At 41.0% G+C, this 7,970-nt stretch overlaps 1 pseudogene across 1 annotated transcript; it reads right to left on the bottom strand.

The window, feature by feature from the left end:
* Positions 1 to 7,071: 7,071 nt before the first annotated feature.
* LOC310781314 (small COPII coat GTPase SAR1B pseudogene) lies at positions 7,072 to 7,665 on the bottom strand (annotated as a pseudogene). The gene has a single exon. The product of its transcript is annotated as a small COPII coat GTPase SAR1B pseudogene (transcript).
* Between the last annotated feature and the right edge of the window lie 305 nt (positions 7,666 to 7,970).

Below are 7,970 nucleotides of genomic sequence, written 5' to 3' on the forward strand. Positions count from 1 at the left end.
ATTTAGAGAGCTGTATTGTACAAATGTGATTTGCAGTCGGGTATTCCCACATGGTAAGTCTGCATGATTAGCACTTTTTCTCTGGAAGCTAATGTAGTTGAGGTTTGTGTTTTGCAATCCTCTGTTCTGCTCTAACGGCTGCCTCGCTCCCACTATAAAGGCTCCCTGTAGCACAAGAGTCGGCCTTAACTGCAAGCTGGACCTTTTTCTGTTCTCCTTTTTCTTCTCCTTCTTTCAACTCCACGTCAGCTATTTGTCTCACTAGTCACAACTGTTAATGTTGGATTAGAAGACTGATGTTTCATCTTTTTAACCACGTTATTTGATTCATGATAACAAGAAGGGCCTAAAATGAAACGGCAAAGAATCGCACTCCAATTCCCCACACTGAAGAAAAAATCTCATCCATGGTTATTAGGGGTGTCACGATACACTCAGTTCACGATACGATACGTATCACGATACTGGGTTCACGATAACGATACGATACGATACGATTTTAACAATATTTTTTTAAACTTGAATAATGACAATATATGACTGGAAAAGTAGTATTTTATTTGAAATGCACAAATACAAAACATGCTGTTGTGGGAAATTGTTATTACAATAACAACTAGAAAAAACATGAGATTGGAGATAAGGCTTATCTTGAAATAGAATGAGTTACACCGTCACTTAGATTTACTTTGAACTAAAAGGTTTCTCAGCAGTATAAATTCTCATTATGCATCTTCAGTTTTTCTTCAAACTCAAACAACAAGACTTTTCTTAGTCTATTTTTTATGCATCTTCAATTTTTCCTGTCAAGTAAACAGTTTTGCCAGAAACTCAATTGAATGGTTTCTCTCCTGTATAACTTCTCATGTGTCTCTTCAGAGACTTGTTCAACTGAACTACTTTCACCACATTGAACTTCAACAAACAAAGACGTTTCTTTGTCTATTTTTGAAGAAAAAAAAAAAAAAACTTTTTTTTTTTTTTTTTTTTTTTTTTCACGATATGAGATTTCATCTCAACGATACATATCGTGACGTTTTACTATCGCGAAATTTCGTGGGACAATATATTGTGACACCCCTAATGGTTATTAGCTCGGGTAATTTATTTTGTGTATGTCAGAAAACAAGAAGACCAGAAAAAGAGAGAGAAAAAAGAATATATAGGCTTTCTTTTCCATTACAAAACATTACAACCTTATTTCCATCACTGCACCGTTAAGTAATTTGCGGGGGAAAAGCCAACAGAGGCTGGCGGCATTCTGGCTGCGTGTGTTTAAACCCATTACTTTGCCTTTTAATCAAACGGCGCGGCGGTGTCAAAACGCACTCTTTTCTCCATGCATCTCCCCCTCGCCGGTTCCACTTCACCGGGTGACCTTGAAAATGTTTGCTCTCCTAAACGTCTCCCTCTCCCTCTCCCTCTCCCTCTCCCTCCCCTGGCTGGCCTCAAGCCTCGCATCCATTCGGGCTTATCCGAGGGAAACGCGGCCAGCTTCCAGGCGGGGGCGGGATGGGCCTGTGCCTATTGGGCAAAGTAATCACTTTTAAGACGGTGATAACGACGACAGCATGGGAGGGGGCGAAGGGGTGGATTCTAGTCAGTGATGATGACTGGTAAATAAAAAGTTGGTAAAATATGACCTATACAAACAAAAGGGAATTAGGCCTCAGAATAACCCCTATCCTCCTATCAATTGCTGCTACTTACCATAGGCTTACGGCTGGGCGATTTGGACAAAATCAAATATCACAATATTTTTGACCAAATACCTCTATATCAATATTGTGACAATATTGTAGGGATGAATATTGGTGCTTTCACAAAATATTTACACAATGGGATTTTTGATCAATAATCATCAGTTGTAATGTGGATATAATGACTAAGGCAAATAATACAACAGCTGGTAAGTTCAGAAAATTCATCCCTTTACTGTAATACAGCCTTTAAAACCAGGAAAAACAACACTTATACGAGGGGTTTGTGAGTGAAAACTATTGATTGATTGCCAATCAATCAATCATTTTCACTCACAGGTTCCCAACCTTTTTTGGCTTGTGACACAACTTTGACGTCACAAAAATCTAGGGACCCGAGACAATTCCGGTACACCATCGGCAATATCATCAGTGACATGATCAGTGACATCATCAGTGATGTTACATGTAACAGTATGCTTCTTTTTCCCCTCAGAATTAAAGTCCCCTGTCTAAAAATCTAAAATCTAAAAATTCTGACTTCTTTCTCAAAATTCTGACAGTAACTCGCAATTCTGACTTTAATCTCAGAATTCTGACTTTTTTTTTCTAGAATTCTGACATTAAACTCAGAATTCTGACTTTATTCTCAGAATCCTGATTTAAAGTTATAAGATTTTCATCTAAATAAAAAATAAAAGTATCTATCTGATAGTGAGTTAACACAATGTTGATTGAGGCTATGGCCCATTGATGGAAGCCTTCGAAGTATATAGTGACATTATGTGACATTATGTGACATTAGTAATGTCACATAATGCAACACTGTTTGGATCTCACCTGCAATTACCACTCATCGCCATTGGTGTCACCCAAGAGAACAAAACTGAAATCTTAGAGATTATCACTTTAAACTACAACAACAACAAACGCAAGTGACCCTAATAATCATTGTGTGGTGTAAAATAAAATAAATAAAATAAATTTCAGACGACCCTATTTGAATTCCAGGCGACCCCACTTAGGGTCGCGACCCTAAAGTTGGGAACCACTGATTTATCACCATATCACGGTATTACGATACACAAAATCTAAGACAATATAGTCTCATTATATCACAGTATTGATATAATATTGATATATTGCCCATTCCCTATGTAGGCTATACTATATATTTATGTCATAAAGAATAATGTGAGCTTAAAAAGAAGGGGTACACTGAGTTGAGGTGGGCTTGCCCTCCACCACTCTCATCTCTGCTCAGAGAGAAGATAGACTTCACATACAGTACACTGTGCCATGCTGGTGTCATCATGGGCCTATAACTGTAAAGTTCAAATCGGATGTTTGCAAACAAAATTATATAATAATAATAATAGTAATACATTTTATTTAAAAGCGCCTTTCAGGTCACTCAAGGACACTTTACAGGGTTAAAATCAGATGCAAAACAACAGATACAAGCACAACAGTATGAAATATAAGAAAAGTGCAGGAGAAATAAGATAAAACAAAAACAAAGAAACTAAACAGTAAACAAAGAAAACACCATGGAAATTACAGAGAGTATGCTATCTTGAAAAGGTGAGTTTTGAGGCTGGATTTGAACAGATTTGAACTCACATATGATGTTGACCATTTGTTGTAGCCTGATATTCAGACTGAATTGTCAACTCGTAAACTCATTTCAGCCAATTCCACAACTGTGGAGTGGGTGGGGCTTCGGAGGTCTGGGCCCAGGCTACATTTGCTGTAGAAATCCTGATCAGCTGAAAGAATTAGGTTCCAAAAGATTATGAGCCCATGATGATTGTTCTACTCTTATCAGCCTCAGATAATGGACTATTGCTTCAATTACACTGCTGACCTGGTTTAACCTGGAAGTGAGAAACACATAGCACAGGATGTAATGTAAACATATCTGTGTGTGAGTGTTCGGGACAGACAGAGGCGTGTGTGTGCGTCTCTCTGTATATACTGTAGGGGAGACCGGGGTTGGTTATCTCACAAGTTGGTTGTCACAGTGCTTATTATAGCAAATTTTATCATGTTCATATCAAACATTTGGCGTGATGTCAAGGCCATTTGGCCATCTGGCAATTTTAGTGTAAGACTCACAAAACATTCAGGTGAGAAGATTTTCTTAGTGGGTCAGAGTAATTGTTCATTGTTGTTTTTGTAGGAAGTTTGTAAGTGATTAAGCATTTCATAATCAAACACTAAAAGGAGAAAGAAGGTAAGAGCTTTAATTTTAGCATACTTTTCAGTTGCTAGCTAAAGCTATTTGGTGTCTCTAGCTTTTCCCTCCCCCATTGATAACGAAAGGGACAACCAACCCCATACATTGTGACAACCAACCCTGTGATGGAGTTGGTTGTCACAATGTGTCAAGAGTGTTGTTGGTGGTTAATAACTTGCTGTTAAAATAAGTTATGTGAATGAGAGGGATACCCATTTCAACCCAAGACCTTACGCTTCCATTTAAAGTAGGAATGACTAATTGTAAGATGATGAGCAAACAGTGTGACAACCAACCCCGATCTCCCCTGATCTCCCCTGCGTGTGAGAGTGTTTGGGACGGAGGGTGTGTGTGTGTGTGCATGCTTGTGCGTCTCTCTCTCTCTCTGTATACTCTGTGTGTGTGTGTGTGTGTGTGTGTGTGTGTGTGTGTGTGTGCGTGTGCGTGCGCGCGTGTGTGTGTGTGTGTGTGTGGCTAGCTGAGTGTGAATGTAACAACATTGGGCCGTATGATTTATCGCAATGGGAACGCAGCTCCAGTGTTTTGGGCCTGGCCTGTCCTAACGCATTTCGCTCCAGCCATCAGCTATGATTAAACACCTGCTGTTGCGGGGGGAACAAAGCGCACTAATCCAATATGTATTTCTGACATCTTAAATATCACCCAATCCCCTGACATCACGGGCCGCTTTTTCCCCGGGATGGAATTCTAAAACATATTTTTCTAATTTATGGACGGACTATAAATCAAAATTAAGCCCGTGGACAACGAGATATACATCAGTGCGAAAAACTGACGATGAAGAAGGCTCAGAGCTGCTGCCTGCGACATGCTCACACACAGCACAGGCGACTGAAACACATGCCCTTGCAAGCTCTCTCTCTCTACCTCTCTCTCTCCCTCTCTCTCTCTCTCCCTCCCTCTCTCTCTCTCCCTCTCTCTCTCTCTCTCCCTCTCTCTCTCTCCCTCTCTCTCTCTCTCTCTTCCTTGACATTCCATAGTGAATTTTCCTTGTGATTTCCAGTAGGCCATTCATATTTCAAAATTACAGCAACGCAATAGTAAAATAGCAAAATACCTACCTATTAGTCAGGTTTTGTCTCCATAGCTTCATTTGCTCAGCTAAAAGGCTCCTCAGCCATTTTAAACCCTCAAATGTTCATTTAGGTCTATAAATCGAATCAGCACTAGTGATAAGTCATTCGTTCGCGGCCTTTTAAACGTGCTCGCAGTCGATTAGACACAATTTAAGGCCTAAACTGGACAGGGACCTGTGGGGTATTCCGGCTTAATTGGTCTGCGATTTACATCCCTAACTGTAGCCTATACACAATGTTCTCCACGGGGACCTGTCATTGACGGCAGTGGAGACAGATATAGGTTTTTGAGGACAGCCAGTCAATTACTTCAAACTGAAAATGTGCTCTACTGGCTTTATTCTACAAAAAAAACATGTGTTGCCATGCCAACGCAAACACAACAAATATGAACAGATTCATGAAAGCCATTGACAACAAATGCTCCAACATCAGCCACCCAATTAAGCAGTGGGCATACTAAGCTATACTGAGCTGTTTTGTCTCATAGTTAATGTCCTCTTTCTGTGTGAAATTGTGACATGTTAATTAAAGAGCTATTCTGCTGTGTGACAGCTCATTCCCTCGTTGAATAGCCTATATTTTAGTTTCTGCTATATTTGTGGAAAATGTTTTCAAAAATGATGACACGTTATTTTGAAGTTACAGATAAGTTTCTCTTCTTTATAGTTATTATATTGTATTAGGAAGTGTTGCTGTGGCTGTACCCCCCCCCCCTCCCCCACGCCCCCCCCCCTCTCCCCTCCCCTCCCCTCTCCTCCTCCCCCAAAGGCCACTGTCCCCCCATGTGCGTGACGCTCATTGTATGTGACTCCTCAATTCCGCTGCTTCCCTGCATTTACAGCACATTTCTGGCGCTGTATTACCGCGCTATGAACTATCTGGACGACTGGTGTTTGCAGCAGGTAATGGATTTTTTTCCCCCCCTTCTGGGCCACATGCTATATAGTGTGCTGAGAAGCCATTTCTACTGAAACGTGGGGAAAAAAACACTCATAAAAGTCCAAACATTATTCTATTTGTTCATTTGCCCGCTATGGCAGTTCTGCTGGAATCCGTGCCCTTTGCACTGTCCTAAGAGGCATTATGTAAAATTAGTCCTACATTGGTGTTTATTCGATCACGACAATGACCCATTACAGGATAACTGAAAAACGAACCCAGATAATTGTTTATAGTGGCCCTAATGAATGCACTAATGACTGCATTTCATGCCTCCTAATGAAAATAAAGTATATTTTCAAGCATATAAAGTTTGTGGCCAATAGGGCGGCTAATTGTCATAATGTTTTGTTATTGATATTTATGTAAATAAGCAAGTATCTCTAATTAAGCCATTTGAATCAGGTGAAAACGCTCGGGAAAAAGGTGCAGGGATTCATTACGACGCGCGGAGAATCAAGGCGACGTTATTTTCCAGCACAAATGGACAGCGCGCTTAAGACTGAGAACGTATTGGCCAATTTGCATCTGAAATTGCTCTGTCAAACTTGTTTTGCTAATGCGTTTATGAATGTTATTCAAGCATTAGCGCCTTTGATAGATATTTGCGTGGGTTTTTCCCTCATAACACAATGGTAGACTGTAAGTAATGTATAAGGAGGCCTAAAGTTAGGGGCTGCAACACAGGAGAACATTACCAAATCCCTCCCAGATATATTAAATGATAGCCTGGTGATGATTACTCCTTTACATAGGCTAATTTGCAACACAAGCCATGGCAAAACGGTCGGCCCAGAGCCGTGTATATAGAAGAGTCGCGACATCTCCATTCACTCCAATGGACCATTTTTCTTACTCTCAAGGAGTTCCAGGAAGTAAGGTCCTGGATTAAGCAGCACTGTCGAGTTGCAGCAAAATGGACAGTTTGTGTTGTACTTTGAAAGTAAAAAAAAATCTTTGTTTATTTAATTTGTTTAATCAAATTGCACATTGTACATTTATTTTAACATTCAAAAGTAGCGCGACACCCCTTCCTGGCTGTTCATTGGCTAATGAATCACGCATCTTGGTGGCTACGCTGCGCGTGGCTGTTCTATTCAATGTACTGGGAGAGCCAGCGGAAGCCGTTTCCGTAGCCCTGCCTCTTCGACACGCTGCACATGAACACCTCCAGTGGTCTTTGGTTCAGCTCCTCCATGGCAATGTTGTCCTTGCCTGTTGTGTGTCCATGCAATCCAAATGTCTCCATTAGCATCAGCTCGCTGATGGCTTGTGGTCTGTCGATCTTGTTGCCCAGGATCAGGATAGGCACGTTTGCAATGGTCTCGTTTGTCATTAGTGCATCAAGTTCTGCTTTCGCTTCGGCCAATCTGGAGTGATTCGCACAGTCCACAAGGAAGACGATGCCGTTGATGGCGAGGAGGTAGTTCTTCCACAGTCTGCGCGCTTGTGCGTGGCCTCCAAGGTCAAAGGTGGTAAAGGTCATGCCACCAATCGTCAGCTCTTCCGAAGTGGGATGTAAAGTTGGGGCATGCTGTCCCAATTTGTCATCTTTGATCATCTGCAGTAGCGTCGTCTTGCCAGTATTGTCTAGGCCAAGAAATACTAACTTGCCGGATTTCTTGTTCAGTCCTAGAAACTGCAGTACGCTACGGAAATGACTATAAATCCAATCATAGAACGGCATATCGAGAGCTGTTGAATCCTGTTGAGTGTGTTCGCTTTTATAACCACCATGAAAACCCACTGATGACATCACCGATGACATCACAATTGCGTCAAGTGACATCACTGATGACATCATTGAGCACAACAAACACTGATCACAACAAACACTGATAACGTCATCACTGATGCCATCACAATTGCCCAAGTGACATCACTGATGACATCACTCACTGATGACATCACAATTGATCAAGTGACATCACTGATGCCATCACTCCCTGAATACATCACTCACTAAGTGTGGTCCAAGAACTATTCTATTTT

This window comes from Poromitra crassiceps, assembly GCF_964638095.1.
Source record: "Poromitra crassiceps genome assembly, chromosome: 8".
Taxonomy (NCBI): Eukaryota; Metazoa; Chordata; class Actinopteri; order Beryciformes; family Melamphaidae; genus Poromitra; species Poromitra crassiceps.